The sequence below is a fragment of the Mesocricetus auratus genome, unplaced genomic scaffold (genome assembly GCF_017639785.1).
Source record: "Mesocricetus auratus isolate SY011 unplaced genomic scaffold, BCM_Maur_2.0 Super-Scaffold_4256, whole genome shotgun sequence".
Lineage (NCBI taxonomy): Eukaryota > Metazoa > Chordata > Mammalia > Rodentia > Cricetidae > Mesocricetus > Mesocricetus auratus.
The window spans coordinates 84,776,722-84,797,619 of NW_024429182.1; the positions used below are offsets into that span (position 1 = coordinate 84,776,722).

The following is a 20,898-nucleotide window of genomic DNA, read 5'->3' on the forward strand; positions in this document are numbered from 1 at the left end:
AAACTCCTGGTGTTCTGTCCTTGCCCTCTCTGCTACTCTGCTTTTACCCCCAGCCTAGAGTCCACTTGGGTGGAAATGCACCCTATAATGAACCCAGAGTTAATCATCTGCAGGTTTCCCCTGATAAGTCACAGTGTGTTTGCTGTGCTCCTTCCAAGAGTCAACAGCAGCTGCAGGGATGTGCCCACAGTGGCCTATGGCATGCTGAGTGCTGGTCCAGATGGGAGGCCATGTGCTGGGGAGTATTCACGGCTGAGTACTACCATCTGGAATGCCTCTGTTGCCCCGAAGGCACTTGTCTGGGTCTGCAATGGACACAGCTTAGAGATGCCAAAAACTGAGCCAAATTCACTGGATGTACAAATGGCCTGACGTCAATGGAATTTACTCATAATTTAGGCCTTGTGTGTGATGTACTGTCTGAACTAAATGATCTGTCAAAACAATCAGGGAGTAAGAAAAAAGGAAGGAATGAGGTGGGAAAATAGGAGGGAGAACAGAAGAGGTGACAGAAAAGAAGAAGAAGAGGAGATCAGGACCCAGCCAGGAGCTGTGCTGGAACAGGTTCAGCATTTGGCTCCTAAGGCCAATGGTGCCTGCAAGTTTACTAGAGCATTAGTGCCAAGTAAAACATGGCCTTTTACAGCACTGAATTACGTGAGTGCAGCGCTATTAAAACCAGTGTAGCAAAAATCCAACCAGGTTTGGCCAGTGCCTCAAAGTAAAAAATAATAATCATGCGTCCTGGTGACACCTGAGTTTCCCAGATGTGGTGGCTAAGACAGACTGCTTGGATACACATCCAGATCTCCATTCTTTAAAACAAGCAATCTGCAACCAAGAAATGAACACCTCTGATATGTTTTACTCTGTGTCCAGAAGAGGATGTACTGTGAAGCTCACAAAATTTCAGCCATAGAGTCCTTCTCTTGCCTGTGTCCCTGGAGTCCTGAACCATTCAAGTGAGGTGAGGTGACGGTATTACAGTCACTAAGAGTGAGTGAGTATTCTAGCATTTCTGGTAAACTGCCTAACTAGGCCTTAGGAGATAATAACCCAAATCACCAAGATTCTTATCATTTGTTAGGATGTTTATTTCGGTTCTAAATAAAACTCACTTTTATACCTGTTTTAAAACCTCTAAATTATTTTTATTAGAAACCAAAATTACAAAGTTTCAAGTTATACACAATCTGACTCTATCCTTATCTGCCTCTGCTACCTTTTCCTCTGGTAACTATACCTTGATTTGCCTTTGTGGTAAGGTCCTTCTGTCCACCCAGTGGTGGACACATGATCCAGATCCACCACATCAGGGGAACTGAGACTGAATGGAATTTACTCATAATTTAGGCCTTGTGTGTGATGTACTGTCTGAACTAAATGATCTGTCAAAACAATCAGGGAGTAAGAAAAAAGGAAGGAATGAGGTGGGAAAATAGGAGGAAGAACAGAAGAGGTGACAGAAAAGAAGAAGAAGATATAAATATATGATCCAATTTGTGCTAGTGAGAATTGGGGGCCAATGTCCTTGCCAGATCTTCTACCAGTATAAGATTTTAAAATGATGGCAATGTAAGTCTGACACTGCCAACAGACATCAGGAAGCTGCCTGAAAATACAAATAGCAAAAAGAAATCTGGACTGAGATAAAAAAGAAGCCAGGACCTGATTGTATGTCTTTACACATGACTCAGTTGGAAAACCTCACCCGGTGAAGCTGGCCGTTGGGGTGCTTTCCCCAAGATGGGTCCACAAGCACAAGCCCCACATAGAGTGTGCCAGACACAGTGGAAAGCCTGAATGCACCCTTTGAGATCATTAAGGAATGCTTCACTGCTCAGAGGATTCATCCATTTAGTGGCTAAGTATACAGCATGGGATCCAACCCTCCCAGAACCTTAGGCAATGATGGAGAACATCAGACTTAATCTAAGGAAGACAAAACAGGATACTGGTAACTTACGACACAAACCAACTCAATCAGGCCCTCTGCTTTCCTTTTTAATGTTTTTAAAAATTTATTTATTTTATGAGTGTCTTGCCTAAATGTATATGTGTGTACAACATGTGTCCCTGGCAGCCACAGAGGTCCAAAGAGGGCATCAGATCCCCTAGAACTGAACTTAGAGATGAGAAGTGCTTGAAACACAACCCCTGGGCCTCTGCAAGAACAAGTTCTCTTCACTGCTAAGCCACCTTTCCAGCCCTGAATGTGCTTTCTTATAGGCAAACAGTCCAGAAAGCCTCTCATACTCCCTGAGGATGAAGGCAATAGCTAATAAGATAAGCAGGAGTTCTTTGTCTACATTCGGTATTTCCTTTCCTAAGACTCAACATTGTATGAATTGTTTGAGAAATATTATTTATTTTTACTGATTTTGTTACAGATATTATGATGTGCTAAATTAGTTAGAAACTAAGACTAATCTGCTAAAATCATCTAGTATATTGTATCCATTTGTCTCCTATGCATATTCAGTTAAAAACATCAGAACTGTTAATTTTTTAAATCTCAAAGTGAAATAAAATACCAGTTGGAAGTAATCTAGCCTATTATCCATTCATAAAAATGATTAATAAAATGTTCATATTTTTCTAGAAAAGTTATAAAATTACTTTTTTGGGGGGGAAAATATCTAATTAGAGGCTTTTGCATAAGATACTTCACCAAAAAGAGTGTTTTACAACCCAGAGGACATCCTTTGGGGAGATACATGTTTTTCAAGAATTATCGATCAGTTGTAAGCTGCAAAGCAACTGCTGCTTTTTCACTAAAAACCATGTTAAGGCAATCATGTAAATTGCATTTGTACTTAGATAGGTCTTCAATTTAACAGAATTTTCAATTTTCTATTAAAATGAATCCATCAGCATACTAAAAATATGACTTGTTTGGGGAACAGAGGACCCCAATCTGGGTTCCAACACCCATGTCAGACAGTTCACAACCAACTATAACTCCATTTCCAGGGCATCAGATGGCCCCTTCTGGCCTCTATAAGCACCTGTACATAGGTGAAGCATTCGATACACATACACATAGACAGAGACACACAATAAGTTAATAAATCCTTTTAAAATATATGACTTGTTTTCTTTTCAAACTACATGAATGGTATGGTTTATGTTAGAAATTGACTTTGTACATTTTTAGAAAAGCACTGAGTTAATCTCAGCAGACAATGCAATCAAGACTTGGATTTTCAGATGTTACTCTGGTTAAGAAACATGTTTTAGCCTGGCAATGGTGGCACAAACCTTTTATCCCAGCACTCAGGACACAGAGGCAGATGGATCTCTGTGAGTTCAAGACCAGCCTGCTCTACAGAGTGAGTTCCAGTACAGTCAGGACTATACAGATAAACCCTGTCTCAAAAAAACAGGAGAGAGAGAGAGAGACAGAGAGACAGAGAGACAGAGAGACAGAGAGACAGAGAGACAGAGAGAGACAGAGAGAAGCATGTTTTAGGATTTACCAATTTCTCTTTTTGATTCAAATATATAGCATACTTTCATAAATAAGGTATGGTAAAAAGAAAAAAAAGCATAAGAACACACCCATGGTGCTGTGTAAAGTAGACAGTTTATCATTAAGGAAAAAGAAATAGATAGGGCTTTCCAAAGAACATGTTGTCCCTTAACGTAAATACCAATTAATTAGTAAACAGGTATAGTAATAAAAGGAATTCACAAGATATGTTAAAAGGGACCATGAAAGTAACTGAGTTCTCTCAGGAACATTTTATTCCTAGGTTAAAGGCTTTGACTCAACATTCCCTGACTCAGCCTCCCTCAAGGACTGAGATCACTGTGTGTGTCACTATTTGCCACCCTATATTAAAGGGAACAAAGTCTTCTGGTGTCATTTAAGCAATGATAGGGATACAGCTCAGGGCCTTGCAGATGCTGGGCATACATCCTACCTCTGAACTACATCCCCAGCCCTTAGTTTTTGAGACAGGGTCTTGCCTTGGAGCCCAGATGGCCTTTGAAGTTACTAGGTGCCCTAGGCTGGCCTCATGCTCATGATCCTTCTGCTTCAGCCTCCTGAATTCTGGAATTAAGGGGTAGGCCACCAGAGCTAGCAAGATCAGTCATTTTAAAACATTGATCATTATAGATTCCTTAGTGGGACATGAATGCACCCATATACATACATTGTGGGCCAGCAAAAACAGGAGAATATGAGTGGTGGAATTAAAAAACAACTATATCTTCCATGAGATATATGTTTATTTTGCAGGGTACTAAATCAAAGAATCAAGTCTTGTACAGTGTTTTAAAACATTGACTAATTTTATTCCAGACATGTGAAGTACAAATGCCAGCAAACACTTCTTATGTACTTAGGATTAGGAGTAGGAATTTTCTTTTGATTTTCAAAAAATTCATTGTTGATCTTTCAAAATGAACTAAGCCTTTTAAAAGGATTAAAGTGAACATTTTGTTCCTTGTAAAAGTTTCTACAATGCCTTATTTGAATGTTGTTATCTACTTTCTAAAAATGTTGTCAACTGCCTAAAGTTATGAATTATCACTTAGGTTAGCAGGCATACATGAGTATCTGTTAAAACATAATGAAATATCAACAGTGTCGCTGTTTTACTTTGTCTCTAGTCCTTATAAGCCTAATCCACCAACCTTTATTTCTACTTCAGTGATGACTCATTGACTTTATTCTAATAAGTTGTCTTTAAACAGTTCTTTAATAAAATACATGGATGTGGAAATGCAAATTTTAATCCAGATAATATCTCTTTCAACTCCAAGGTTGTTTCTAAAATACTAAGAAATCAGCATCTATATTTTTGTAATGATACTCCTTATATTTGGTTGAATGTTAGCTCCAAAAATACGACCATGTCCTAATATCCAACCTCTGAAAATGCTACCTTATTTGGATGATAGGCCCTTGCAATTATAATTTAAGGATCTGAGATGAGACCATCCAGGTAGGACTTAAAGCCAAAACAAGCATCCTTATGAGAGAGAGATGGAGACAAAGACAAAGAGGAAAAGGACATGTGGAGATGGAAAGCAAGAATTCAGTTATAGTACCACAAGCCAGAGAATGTTTGGAGTCACCAGAAGCTGGTCAAGGTATGGAAGGAGTCAGAAGTGTGGCTTTGATGACACCTGGATTTCAGACTTCTGACCTTCAGAGAGGGATTACAGATTCGTGCTGTAGTTTAAACCACAAGATTTGTGGCAATTTGCTATCCCCTAGAAATCTAATCTTGTTTGTTAATTTTTTATTTGTGCATATTAATTAGTCGTACTAGAAATATCATTGTGAGGATCTAGAAAGTATAGAAAGTGCCAACCAGCTTCCAAATGAAGACATGGAGACTTATTGTTAACTATGGATGCTCAGCCTTAGCTTAGGCTTGTCCCACTAGTTCTTTTAACTTAATTTAACCTGTTTCTATTCACCTACATTTTGCCTTAGGGCTTTTTTACCTTTCTTTCATTCTGAATGTCCTACTTTCCTGCTTCCTCCAAGTGTGGCTGGTTGGCCCCTGGCATCTCTTTTTTTCTTTTCTGTGCCTAAATTCCTCCTCCTACTTACTCTCCCTGCCCAGAAGACCAGCCTATACCTCCAACCTCACCATTGGCTGTTCAGCTTTTTATTAGATACCTTAGGCAGGCAAGGTAAAACAGCAACACATCTTTACATAGTTAAACAATTGTAACACATCTTAACATAGTTAAACAAATATTCCTCAACATAAACAAATGTAATACATCTTTGCATAGTTAAACAAATAGCCCACAACAGAGATTGCTCAGTAGTTAAAAGTAAGTACACGCTTGCAGAGGACCCAAGTTCAGTTCCCAGCATCCATGCTGGTCAGCTCACAATATCTGTAACTCTAGCTCAGGAGATAAGACTTCCTTCTTCTGGCCTCTCCAAGTACTCACACACAAGTGCACATGTGCATAAATACATAGACACATGCACACATACATGTAAATTAAAATAAATATTTTTAAAATAATATTGAGATGTTCATATGTGCATTAGATATTTTTTATTATACCAATCTTCCATAATGCCCCCATAACCCTTTCTTCTCTCCCTCCTTGATCTTCTTCTGAGTCCTCTTAACTCTTAACGACTCTTATTTTGTACTGATCTCTGACTTAAAACTAGACCCTCTCATCAGCAACTTCTGTGTCCATTCACTCCTCATAAAAAATATGATGTACTCCTTCCAGTTCAATGAGTTTCTGACAACTGGTGGCCGAGAAGACACTCCGTTTCACATGCATGCCACAGCTCTGTCTGAGGATGACAGACAGAAATCAGTTCTCTCCTTTCTTTGTGTGGATTCCAGGAATCAAACTCCGGTTGTTACCCAGTCACATCAGGCCCCACATCTGTCAGTAGGTCATGCTTAACTGTCTTCAGGAAAGACGATTTTCCAAAGTGCTGTATAATAATATCATGTAAATGAAGTTAAGCAAAGTAACTTACTCTTTCTGAATCAGTTTCTTTTTTCAACTTTTCTACTAGTCCCAAAGATAATGAAATAAAACTAAACTACCCAGCAGACATTTGACAAAAGTTAGGTGTTCAAAGATCTATCCTTTTGCAACATACACTCCCAGACACCTTTGTGAGGAAAAGCCTCCCAGGGCAGCACTGGGGAATTTAACATGCAAAGTCCTGGGTCTGCATCTGACTCTTTTGCATATGACCACTTAGACCCATCTGCTGTCAGCTCTTGTTTCTCACCGACTAACCACCACCCTCTCCCCCAACCTTTTCTACTTCCTGTTTACATATCGCTGCTTCCTCGGGGAGCAGGAGAGTTTCTGCCAGGCTGGCTTTCTCCTGGACCCAAACTAAGTATGCCTTCTTGACCTTCTTCTGGTTCTTGTAGCAAAGCCACCACATGAACCAGGCAGGAACAAGCTGCTTCTTGAACCGCTGTGGCCACTGAACTGAGTCAGATGAGCATTAGTCTTCCTGTTTCTGGTGTAACAAAGGCAGAAACCTGTCCCTTCTTGTCCCAGCCCCTTCAAGCTGTTAGTACTAAGCTCAGTCCTCACATAGCACTAAGGTAACAGTCACATGTGGCTATGGCCAGCTTCTCCCATGGGTGAGGTAGGCATGAATTGAGGTCCTCATGCTTGAACAGAAAATGTTCATACCCACTGAGCCTTCTCCCCAGCACACTGATGGTTGTTTTAAACATCCCTCTCTGAGTACTAACCAAAGGGTAATTTGGGGAGGCAGGAGTAAGAGTTATCAGCCACATGCTGATGAAAGCACATGCCTGTAGTCTCAGCTACTAAGAGGCTTAGACAGGAGGGGAGTTTGAGATCAAGAATTTGAGGCTATACTAAGAAATAGTAAGACACACCATCCCATAAAACAAAACAGAAAAAAAAAACAGATAAGACTTTCATTTTATTCTACTTTTGTTGGACTAGTGATTCACTCTGACACTGTAAACTATTAGATGCCAACTTAAAATTTTTCAAAGTTGTATTACCTTTACAGATTCAAATGTGGGCTTTGTTTGCTCTGAGAGTAGCATTGGCTCTGAGCAAGGCAGACTCTGAAAAGACAGCTCAGTAAGGCAGACACTGAGAAGACAGCCTTAGGATCTTTGGAAGCAATGATTCTCAAAAGCACTGTGTACTTTCACATACCTCAGCCCCATCATGATAAGGGTTTCCTTTTCTGTAATGGTTTCCACTGTGTGGGGCCCAGTCAGCATCATTCCCAAGAGAGCTCTGACTTCCTCTCTGATGACGCTCTGCCTGTTGTACAGATGACTGTTTGGAGGACCTCGTTTCTTCTGTGTAATTCCTGCATTATTCACTCACTGAATGAGATGCACTGCACACTCTCTTTTGTTCCACAAGCCATTGTCCTTACAGAGCCCCTCATGAGCATCCGGTAAAAAGCAGAACTTTGAAAGAACTGATTGACTGGGGAAAACTAGGACAGAATGCTCCAAATTACAGGGCTGATGGTCAGATTCCGGTCTAATAGTCTAATGTCACAGTTATGACACTCTTTTAATGTGGTAGATTTTAACCAAAGAAAACGAGTGAATACAGTCTCTTTGTTTTTATTCATGGTAATTGTTTATAGTAATAGTTCCATGATGATGTTTTCTTATGATATGTGTAATTGTAGTAAGATAAATAAAGTAGACCATATAAACTACCCAGAGAGAAGATACCTTGGGGTTTGTAAAAATATGATGTGTAATTTTGAAAAGTGAAAGTCTAGTAATGTTGAAATCAGAAGTGGTACAAAGTTGAATTCTAATTTGTTGCATCTTGAAATCAGATTCTACTTAGAAAAATTGCAAATATCCAGTATCTTTTATATTAAATGATAATATTAATAAAAATCTATGTATAAATTCAGTCTCAAAAATAAATAAAATTCAGTCTCATAAAGTCTGTGGCAAGGAAATACATTGCTAATCACATTTGACACATGTAGTAATAAAAGCTTTATTATTTGAAAGGAAGTGTTATTATCTCCCTTGGTAAAATTACATTCTCCTGAGTGTTGCAAGTCATAACATACCTGTTTATATTCTCACAGATTTTAGACTGCTAGCTTGTACTAGAAAAATTCAGCAAGTATGTATTAGATTAGTGTTTAAAAGTGATGGAAAGACTATCAATTACTAATAAACATCTTATATTAATCCAAAAGCTAGTTTAGTAGAACTTTATTCCTTTCTAATACATCATTTACACTGATATGTACCTTGTTTCCCAAGGTTGAACATTTGCTGGTCCTGAAGGCAAAAGAGCCTAAACTCAATCCAATCAGTTTGTTTATTGCCAAAAATCTTTACTACAGTGTAACAAGTGCCCATAGGTGTCTGTGTGAATCCCTGAGGTTCACTACCTGGCCAGGTTTAAACACCCTGTTGTAGTATGCTCTCTTTGCCTTACCAGCTGTTCAGATGAAAGAAAAAATAACTTTGACTTAGATCCCTGGGCCACAGCTAAGGAGAGCTGCTTTCCTACATTATCGTGGGAACTGGGTGAGTTTAGGAATGTGAAACTGGTGACACAGAGCAAGTTCTCAATGTTGGTTCCCTCTTCTTACCCCTTAGTGTACAACAGTACCTCATATGTCTTTAGGAAATGTCTAGTATCTTTTCCCTACCACATTCACTACTCTCTCTCTCTCCTTTCTGTGTGTGTGTGTGTGTGTGTGTGTGTGCGCGCGCGCGCGCGTGTCAGAAAAAAAAGTCACTCCCAGGTAGTTTTAGGAACCAATAGCTAAGGATTACTATAGTTCATGTAGAATGTCCCCAAACATTAACTGAGTTACTAAAAATATCAGTGAAGTTACTATTAGTACCTATGATTCGTGGTATGATGGGCAGCACGATGGTTTGAATGAGAATGCTTCGCACCAGCCTCACAGGCTCAGATGTTTGAATACTTGGTCCCCAGTTGGTGGTGCTGTTTGGGTAGGTTTAGGAGGTGTGGCCTCACTAAAGGAAATATGTCAGTGGGGTTAACTTTGAGAGTTCAAAGACGTGCGCCATTCCCAGATTACTCTCTGCTTTTTGCTTGTGATTTGACATATGAGCTCTCTGCTCACTGTTCCTGACACTGTATCTTCCACCTGGTACCACAACTCCCTACCATGATAGACTCTTATCCCAGATACTTCTATCAGTTTCTTGGTCATGGTATTTTATCACAGCAATAGAAAAGTAACTAATGGCATGGCAGGCTTATTGTCTTTTTTTCTTTAAAAACAATTGAGACATATTAACCTGTCTGTCACAATAAAGAATACAAGTATTGTTGAAGAAATAAAAAACAATGTCTTCTCTCTACTCACCTGTTGAGAAGAAAATCCAAAGTACCTTCATGCTCAGTATAATACCCTGTATCATTTTATATAAAAAGTCAAGCCAAATAGAGACTAGTCTTTCAGGTCTGGGACTCCCAAAAACATCATAGAGGGATGGCACAGGCTAATATCTAAGGCATTTATTAGCATCAGTCTTAATGCTAGAATCAGAGAACAAGGAATGCATATAATGATTTTAGAAGGCAAACTGATTGTTCCCAAAGAAATCTACATCCTAGTCCCTCAAATCTAAGAATATGTCATGTTACGTACCAGTGTAAACTACAGAATTATGGAGTTAAAGGGTTGTGAATGGAGTTAAAGTAACTAGTCAGCTATCCTAGATTATTTGAGCACATTCAGTATAATCATACTTAAATGAGGAAGAGGGAGACAGAAGAATCACAATGTCTTAGTCCATTAATGTTGCCATGATAAAATACCTGGACCATTAATAAAGCTTAGACATTCCCCACCTTTCTGGAGGCTGGGAGATACAGGATCAAGATGATAGCAGGATGGGTATCTGGTGAGGTTCCATTCCATGCTTTTAAGATGGCCTCTTGTACTTCATACTTTGGAGGGGCCAAATGTGTCATCACATAGAAGAATACACAAGGTCCCAAAAGACATAAGCTAGTTCTCTTCAGACCTCTTATAAGACACTTAATAACTTTCCAGAAAGTTCCTGTCTCTATTTTTTGTTTGTTTGTTTGCATGCTTGTTTGTTTGTTTTGTTTTGTTTTTGAGACAAAGTTTTTCTATATAATTCTGGAACTTGGTATGTAGATCAGGCTGCCAGAAACTCACAGAAATCTACCTACCTCTTCCTCCTTAGTGCTGGGAGTAAAGGCTTGTGTCACCATGTCTCTTTATACCACCACAATGAGATTTAAGTTTCAATATGATTTTTGAAAGGGCCTATTCAAACCACAACACAGAAAACACAATGGTCATGAAAACTGAGACTGGCCAGGTGGTGGTGGCAGCGCAGGCCTTTAGCCCCAGAACTCAGAAAGCAGAGGCAGGCTGATCTCTGTGAGTTCGAGGTCAGCCTGGTCTTCAGAGTAAGTTCCAGGACAGACTCCAGAGCTACAGAGAAATGGTGTCTCAAAAAAGCCAAGAGAGAGGTGGGGGGGAGGGAGGGAGGGAGGGGGAAAGAGAGAGAGAGAGAGAAGAGAAGAGAGAAGAGAAGAGAAGAGAAGAGAGAAGAGAAGAGAGATGAGAGAAGCAAAAACAGAAAAGAAAACTAAGACTGTAATGACTCTAGCAGGACCAAACCTGTCACTACTGACTTTGAAGATGGCAAAGGGCTAAAGGCCAAGAAATGTAAGTGGCCTCTAGAAGATATAAAAAGCTTGGAAGAGATTGTTTCCTTCAGAACCTCTAGAAAAGACTTCAGCACTGTGGAACAACCGAATTTTAATCTGTGTAACTGCTCTGATCTTCTGGCCAACAGAAAAGTAAAATGATAAAAAAATATATGGTTTAAGCATGAAGTTTAGGAGAATTTGTTATAGTAGCATTAGAAATCTAGAGCAATGGATGGTGGTCAGACACTGGCTTCCTATGCAAGACAGTGTTTGTATTTGTGGGAGCAGAGCACAGAAATTCAAGCTATGGGAGTCTGTGTCAGGAAAGCTGAGGAGGTGAAGGTAAACACATCAATGCTGAAGGTGACTCCATCCCAGTCTTTCTAATCTGTTGCCTCATTTCTTGGATCAAATGGAGAGGACCACATTTTATGCTCCAGGCCTGCAGATGTAGAGCAGTAGGCAATGTGGACAAACTTTCCCAAAGTCAGCCTTTCTTTCTTGAAACAAAAAGGAAAAGCAATAACCACCAGACATGATAGTATTACTAGTGTGAACAAAAACACCCTCTGAGTTTTATAAGCACTCTTTATACACACACACACACACACACACCTATATATTTTCTTTCTTTTTAATCACTATGATCCCATAAAGTAAATCTTTTCTTTTTAATATTTATTTATTTATTATGTACACAGTATTGTGTCTGCATGTATCCCTGCAGGTGAGAAGAGGATACCAGATCTCATTACAAATGATTGAGAGCCATCATGTGGTTGCTGGGAATTGAACTCAGGACCTCTGGAAGAGCAGTCAGTGCTCTTAACCTCTGAGCCATCTCTCCAGCCCAAGTAAATCTTTCCTTAACCCATATATATGCTCATCCCTCATAATGCAAGTAGTAGCCCAACTCAGTCTTACTCCAGAGTCCATATCGTTGTATGCCCCACAACCCCGTGCCTCATTTCCACACTGCTTCCAGCTACCAGGGACCTCCAGATCCCAGAGCGCCCCTCATACAGAGCTGAAAGCTGGACAGAAAGTCACTTATGGTAATAAAACAACAATCCAGAAATAAATCACGTTCTTTCAGCCCTGACTTCCTGCTAATGTTGCCCCCTGAGAGACTTCCCTTCCTTAGGCTCCCAGGCAAATGTACCCATTTCTTCCTGGGTTCTCTCCCCTCCCTCCTCCCTATTTCTGTCCAATTTCATTTGCCTTAAGGGATAGAGGAAAGTGTTACACAATAGGTTTTCATCTTGGCACAGGCAAGACCCAGAACATGTTCTTAACACATAACATATATCCTTGAACAGCAGCAGCATGGGATTTTATTCAGGGAGCCTATATGTATTTTATAGGTGTTGACCCATTCCTGAGCATGCTCAGTTTCAGTTCCTAATTGAAGAAGGAACAATGGTAGATGTATTTTGGCCATACTTTGCTCAAGTGTTGAAAAGATTGAGAATGCTTACAGAAAAGGCCACTAAGCATACATACTTCCATCATATTATTTTAGCAGAAAAGAAAGGAAAGGACACTGCCAGTTGTCCACTAAGGCACCAGCCTCACTTAGCAGCTAACAGAAAATGGAGAGGAAGATGAGATGTCATAGAGGGACTAAGCTAGGGAGAGTAAAGGATAAGAATTCAGAGCTCTGTGTGCCTAGCAAGTATGGAAACTGAAGCTCGGTTATTGGCTCAGAGTCAAAATAGTATCACAGCCCAAACACTGTGCCTCCTGCCTCCTCTTCTACTGTTTTTCCATCCTAACTCTTGTATGAGATACCCAGGTCCATCTTACTAGAAGAAGTAAAGGTAAGCCAAAGGGGAGAATAAAAAAGAAGGAAGCCGAGACGATCAATAGAATAATTGTCCAATTCAGTTTCTTTCCATCCCTTGGCTGCTAAAGAGTGCTTTCCTTCGCAGTGCTGGTTCTACTATGTGCCCCGAAGTTCCCTTTCTGTTATCAGCCTACACCAGTGTTTTCTTCCTGGGGAAGAAAGGTGGTGTTGTGGTTTAGCTATGAGGTGCCCCCCCCCACCAAAGTCTCAAGACTTGGTCTCCAGCTGGTGTATTCAATCATTAAGAGGTGTGGACTCTGACTTAATCAATGAATCGAACCATTGGCAGATTCATAATTTGATGGCATTACTGAGAAGTAGTAGAAACTTTCAAAGGTGTGTCCTTATTAGACAAAACAGGCCCCTGGGGTCATGGGATGTGTGCTGTCACCAGCCTCTTCCTCTGTCTTTTCTGCTTCCCGAATGCTGTGAGGTAAACAGGTCTATTCCACCAAACTCATCCACCATAATGTTCTGCTTCTGTCTCAGCACAGGAACCAGTTGGTTGTAGGTTGTAACCTCTGACACCATGAACGAATATCCTCCTTTGCTATCCCAGGTATTTGGCAACAGTAAGGAAAAGTATGACTACCAAGGTGTCGATCTAATCATTAATTCAACAAACATGTTGAACACCAACTGTATGCTGGATTGGTGATTCTGAGATCAACAAGGAAGAAGTTCTTAACATACGGGAGCCAAGTCTTATGCTGTGGACTCCATGAGGCCCTTCCATAGCAGAGTTTGGAAGAGGCTGAGATGCTCTGAGCTACTATGAGGTTCAGGCTTTGAAACAGATAGATAATTTTGCTTTACAACTTCAATCCCCAAGTATATGCTTGTCTTCTAAGGTCATGGGTCACCATGCAAGGAAGAGTGATGCTTTACCTTGTATGGTCAATTCTCATCAACAGGGCATGGTTGCCTGGAGTCATATGCTGAGAATCATATAACTCCATGTGTTTTCCACAGGGAAAGGAGCTAAACTAAACTAGAAATTTCTGTCAGTATAAGATAAGGGAGAAGATAAGAGTACTACACATTTCTGTCTTAGCATTTATGTAGAAAATTTTCATTTTCACAATTGTTTTATGACTATTCACTTCTCAGTGGTGTCATAAGTTCTAGGAATGGCAGCATTGCCTGAAGGAAGGAGGGTTGGAGGCTGAACTCTTCTGAAAGGAAGCATGGTGGAACACAGAGAGCACAAAGCAACGGACTCAGGGAAGCAAGACTTTGGAACTGGGCACCACACCCTTCCACAGACTGAGTCTAGACCTGTCCCAGTCGATTCTGGTTTTTCACACTAGCTGTGCTCTGTGAAGTCTTTGTGAACTTGGAATGAATGTTTGCAAATGATCTCAGTTCTAGGAAAACAGAAATTTGGTGCCTGCGAGCTGTTGCTCACATTTTCAGCAGTAGCTAATACAAATCTCATCCCATTCATTTAAAGTTATTTTAATATAAACTGTTACTCAATATAGTGCTTTGCACCAGTAATCTCAACGCTCAGGGCTAAAGCAGGAAGGCCATAAATTTAGGGCCAACCTGGGCTATATAGCAAGATCCTGTCTTCTGGAGGAAAGGAGGGAAAGAGTGTGTGTTTGTGTGTTTGACTCAGCAATGAGCTTGAGACCCAAAGCATATTAAATAAGACTGAGTGACGCTTATGTGATACGTGTTATTTTCTCTGTAAGGCATAGACAGTCGTATTGTGCTGAAGAATGGCACTTTACCATCACAATTTGGACCATTTTTAAAAGTGAAACCACCAACAAAACACAGAAATGGGGGAACCAGCAGGAAGTAGGCTGCAAAAAGAATCTCATTTACTTGCAAGAGTGCAACAAAGCAAGCTATCTCCTTGCTCTAGCTCAGCTGGGAATATGCACATTGACAACTTTTGTTGTTTTAATGCTCTCCGTGTGTCTGTGAGGAGCCACAAAGGGATTGATTTGTGCTGACAAATGACATCAAGTGCACAGATTTGCAATTATAGAATGTATGAACAGTGAGGATGGGTTACAGTAAACCTTGGTGAGCCCAGGTTATGGTACTCCCACACCCTACAGGTCAAATGAAAAAGTACATAGTATGTTTCTGTGATGCCAAGTAACCGTGTAGACCAAGAAAAGTGCATTTTCTCTTTCTGCACCTCATCTGCCAAGCTCCAACCAGAGACACCAAGAAGTTTCCTGGCAAATACATCATCTTTTTCCTTGGAGCACAAACCAAAACCTACTCCTACTGGCTCAGGTAGCAAAGGAGGCTATTGCTGAGCACTGTGGTCCGTATCTTTATATGTACTCAGAAAGCAGGGGTAGGTGGATCTCTGTGAGCTCAGTGCCAGCCTGGTCCACATAGTGAATGCCAGGTCAGATGGGGCTCCTGCCCTAGGAAAGAAGGAGGTGGTGGCATTTAAATATATACAGGAAGTAACCTTTAGAGCACACTTAAGTGCCAGGGTCACAACCAGGCCACCATGAATGGAACTGACACAAAACAGAAGCAGTCCCACCTCTCATGGCTACACCCTCTGTCTTCCTCCTGAGCTTGGGAGATCTGCTGTGCTTTTCTGCTCCTCTCAGCAGACAGCCTTCCTCTGCTTTCTCTGGCTTTCCTGCACCTTCCTAACACTGGCTCTTAAAAAATACGTGGTTTTGACTTCCGCGGCACTGATTCAAGCCAGTCTCTACAAGGCCTGTACACTGCACACCTGTCATGCTGCTCTGTCTGTCACCGCTCTCATTTCTTGGAACAGATGAACTAAGAGCACCTCTGACTCCAGTGTGGGCTTCCAGCCAGCCTTGGTCCCTGGCTCTCCCCTGGAAGTCTGATCTGGTCTGGTTATCCTCTGTCACTTCTGTCATTGCTCTGTGTATCTTTCTGCTGCCCCATGGCTTTGTTTACTCAGAGCTCCTGTTTATTCGTGGCTTCTGCTTACTCATGAAGCCTGACTGCTGACTGCTGCTTCACTCATTTTCCTTTCTCCAGTTTAGATGCCTAAAAGAAAAATCTTTTTAGCACAGTTAATCACCACATATTTGGGTAGAACTTTCTTTCCAGGACATCTTCTAAGTTAGTGATCCACTGCCCCTAGATAAGGGTCTATCACTGACTCCAAAGCAGGGGGGAGAAGGGTAGAATTGGAAGAGTCAGAGGAGGTATGTAGTGTGTGGCCATATGTGTTTAAGGATTTCAACAAACTAATTACCCAAATCTCTCTTAAAAATATATTCTCTCTCTCTCTCTCTCTCTCTCTCTCTCTCTCTCTCTCTCTCTCTCTCTCTCTCTCTCTCTCTCACTCTCTCTCTCTCTCTCAAATCCTTCGCTCTTAAAAATATTTTTCTGTGTGTCTGTGTCTAGTCTGTGTGTATTTCTCTGTCTGTAGGTATCTGATAGAGAGAGAGAGGAGTGTAGGTCATAAAAGTAAGGGGACTACTGAGTGGGGGATGAAAACAGAGACCAATGGAATACATGTATGTGGTGGTTGGTTTAAATGTCAACTTGTCACACTTTAAAATCACCTGAGCAGAGAGCCACACGTGAAGAATTGTCTTCATTGCCTTATAATTGCTACAGGGAGACCCACCCAAAGCATAGACTGCACCTTCTGGTAGCAGCCCAGATAACAAAGAACACAGAGAAGAAGGATTATTAAGCTGTTAATGGCTTGCCCTTCCCTCTGCTGCTGCTGATTCTTTCGCTGGTGTTAGAAACAGCACTTCAGGTTTCTGCCATGGACTAAGGACCAGTGGCTGTCTGCCATGCCTCCAGGTGTTTGGTTCCAGATTGGGATTGCTGTTTCTCAGCCTTTCAGGAGTGAGACAACTGTTGTAACTTTTTTGAAGGCATTGTATAAGATAATGTAATAAATTCTTTCTCTTTCTCTTCCTTTAAAAATACTACCTGAGCCAGGCAGTGGTGGCACATGCCTTTATCCCAGAACTTGGGAGGTAGTGGCAGGCAAATCTGTGAGTTCGAGCCCAACCTGATCTACAAAGCCAGTTCCAGGACAGGCTCCAAAGCTACACAGAGAAACCCTGTCTCAAAAAACAAAACAAACAAACAAACAAAAAAGGTGATATAAAATCATAAGAAAGGCATAGTTTAGTGAGAGGTAGGGGCTAGTCAGAATGCTTCAGGAAGATGGAGAGTGGGAATGAACAAATGTATAATGACATGTTTGTGAAACACCACAAGGAAACCTACCACTCCAGATACTTTGTACTTTAAAGTGTAATTTTTTTTAAACCTGAGTTACATGGTATTTGTTACTCTTTTGCTTTAAGTTCACTAACCTCACATCTCAATCGTTTCACTATAATCAATAGTAAATTTAAAGGAGATGAGAAACTATCAAAACTAACCATTATGGTCTGCAGAGGTGGCTCAGTGGTCATGAGAACTGGCTGCTCTTCCAGAGGACCCACAGCTCACAACCATCTGTAACTCCAGTTCCAAGGGATCTGATGCCCTCTTCCTGGTCTCTTCAGGAGAACGTGGAACACTAACATGCAGGCTGCCAAAGCACCCATTCACAGAAAATAATTTTTAAATTTTAAATAAATAAATCGCTGCCTTTCAAACTAGGTGATAGATTGATAGACAGACAGATGCACAGTGCTGAGGATCACACTCGAGGTTTTAAGCTTGCTAACCAGCCCCTCAACCATGGGAAAACACTCCCAGCCCAAGGAAATAGCTTAAATATGCAAATTTGTCTGAGTGATTGTCCATATCCCACAAAAAAAAACATTAGAAGAAAAGATACTAGCCATAGCATTTTTAGCTTACTCATCTTCTCTTTTATTTTCTGTAGTGAACACACACTGTTTATGTAATTTCAAAGCACACCACACTTTAACACACGGTTTAGAACCCCATCTGTTGACTGAAAATCTGTAACCAATTCTCAAGTAATTTGTCATGTCAGCCCTCAACATTATAGAAACCAACAGCTCCCAAAGTAACCAGGCAGCTTTGGCTGTTAGAAATTCCAGCTGGTGAAAATGAAGGCCTCTAGTGCTGTGCCTCTGGGGTTAGGGACTCGCATTTAGTTCCTACATGGGTCAGTTATCTTGGCTTATTGACCGAGGGAAATGGTAAAGGTACACCACTCACCTGGCTCCCCGGAGCAAGCATTGTTAGGCATGTCCACAAGAGACACAAACACGGAAGGAGCAGGCAGTGAAAATCCAGCTCTGCTAAGCACTGCTCCTCACACTGGACAACGGCTCTCTCAAGTGGTCAGCAGGAAACAGATGTTAAAGCCATCCCTATAATCTTATCATTACAAGCCAGAAGTAAAAATGTAAAAGGCAATCCTGTTTACAATGGGAACTCCATTAGGTATTTTGGGGCCAATTTAGCAAGAACTATTAAGAAAACTCCAAAACCATATGACACACTGAAGGAACTCAGATTAGCAGGATAGCAATTTCTATACATTGACTGGGAAGACTAAGCAAATGGCATGACACATCCCATGTACACTCATATATTTAATGCTATTATGATTTGTATATGAAATGTCTCCACAGACTTTTATGTTCTGAATATTTATTTCTGAGCTGGTGGCACTATTCTGGGAGGTTGCAGATGCTTCAATAAGTGGAACCGACCCAGCTGAAGAAAGTAGGTCACAGTAAACTAAGTCTTCAAGAGTACCTTGTCCCTGGACCCTTTCTGGTCCCCTCTATGTCCTTGCTATCATGAACTACTCTGTTCTATCATGCCCCAGCTAGAAGCAACAAACTGTGAGCTAAGTAAGACAAGTCCTTTCTCTATGTTATATGTGTCAGGCAATTTGTCATAAAAAAATGAGGGAAGTAACCAATACAAACTGATTGATGAGACACTAAGAGTTTTATAATACAGAACAGCAAAACAATCACAAATTTTGCATCAGTAGAAATGTATTGTTAGTGTTATGCAACAAAGAAAAATATTTTTGTGAATGTCAAACCTTTGTGATATTCTAATGTAATTAAAAATTACCAAAAGTCTTAGTTCACTTGCCTGCTGCCATACTGGTTGCCTGGCAAAACATGAGACCCACTGGTGTGAATGTGTCATAAAGGCTCTGCATAAACTATCCACTTCCTGATTGGATGGAGGTCTGCTCTGTGGGAGGAAATTCCTGCTTGGCACTGTAGACACAGGCAAAAGCCTATGGCTAGGAGGTCACAGACCCTATGGAAGAATCTGCTACTGATGTTCGCTAAATGGATACGTAGGTAGACTTCTTTTCAAGTATTTACATTTATACCCAGGGTCCAGTGCAGTCTCAGCCTTAGTCAGAGAAGCCTCTTTTGCCATTGGCAGACAGTCAAAACAGGGACTTATAACTGGTCAAAAAAATCCTGTGAGTAAGTTGGATTCTCAGCCCTAAAGGGATATCACCCCCTCCAAGGCACAGGGCATATCACAGAAGGGGGTGTGGAAAGTCTGTGGGATGTGGAGGATTGGGGGTAGTGCTGTGACAGGATTCTGTTTATGCCTGGCCATTGCAATAATGAACACACAGCAGCTGTGACCACTTGCACAAAATGTGCTCAAAAAGGTGGTGCAGGAAGGAAGAAGGGAGGGAAGAAGGAGGGAGAGATGGAAGAATGGAGGGAGGGAATGATGAACGAAGGACTTAAAGGTAGGAAAGGGATAATCTGGGAAGAAAGGAGTGGGCATGAGTTGGAGAGGGAGAGAGATGGTAGTAAGTGGAAGGAATATAAACACTGCATAGTATACAAGTTTGGAATAGTAAAAGAAATTAAAAATAAAGAAAAATGAGTTTAATTTAAGGAGCTGTCCTGGGTTATTCTGTTAAAGGGAAATGTTAAGGAAGAAGTCTTGGCTGAAGCCCACTCAGAGGTAAATGGCATCTATTCCAAGAACAGAACTGAGACAGATGTGGACAGCAGAGGACATTTCAGAGATACCAAGGAGTGACTGTTGAGAGATCTGCTCATACAGAGTGTCCTGCTGAATGACATGAAGGCACTCGGAAGCAAATGCCGTCATCTAAAATTACCTTAATGTGACCTATTTCCCAACCTCCCCCTCTTACTATTACTTTCTTATAAATGCTTTGTTCTTTAAGTTAACATTTTCATTTTCCTCGTTTTATTTGAAGAGTTTCTCTTTTTATAAGCAAAGAAGGAGCAGGTGGTAACAATTGTAAATATAATATATGTTAGGATAGGTAAATGAAAAATGCTAAGTTCACCCAGCATTACTCACTGTCAATTTTTTATTTGTTTGAATATCCATGTGATTGTGTGTGAAGCCATGTGCATATTTGTTTAAATCACATGCACTCCAATTATGCAGGCAGAAATAAAAGGAAGGTTATATGACACACTTTATACTGTGTGTTTCGAAAAATTAAGAGGCATCAAATCAAAACTTATTTTAACTCAAAGATTAAAATTTTAAGTATTTATCATAAAATGTGGGAGGTTATACAATTATCTGCTATTCCTGACAAATAATATGCTATCAATTTTAGAGAGACTTGAGGTGTAGCTTAGTTAGTCATACAGCATTTGCCAAGCAAACATGAAGCCTAGGACTCAATACTCAGCACCCTCCTGACATTCATACATTTAATTTAGTATGTATAAGTATTTAAGGAAATCATGGCTTTCATGAATGTGAAGGCCAGTAGGTTTTATACTGTAAAACAAAATAAACTATTTAATTAAAACAGCAAATTATAAATGAGGAACAGTGGAATGAGAAGCCATGGATAATGAAATGACAAAGTTCACTCTCTATACTGCAGGAAGGTTTGATGAAGGTTTGAAAAGTCATTGTTGTCTAAAGAGATAGTGGAAAGATATACAAAACAAAAGACAAAAAAAAAAAGAAAAAACTGGACATGT

At 40.5% G+C, this 20,898-nt stretch overlaps 1 long non-coding RNA gene across 1 annotated transcript in view; it reads left to right on the forward strand.

Annotated features, from left to right (window-relative positions):
• The window catches only part of LOC106021585, a 34,432-nt gene extending 14,314 nt beyond the window's left edge, over positions 1 to 20,118 (forward strand). The window contains exon 3 of the long non-coding RNA XR_005881019.1: positions 19,844 to 20,118. This is a non-coding gene — a long non-coding RNA (uncharacterized LOC106021585). The remainder of the gene's footprint in view (positions 1 to 19,843) is intronic.
• The last annotated feature ends 780 nt before the right edge of the window (positions 20,119 to 20,898 follow it).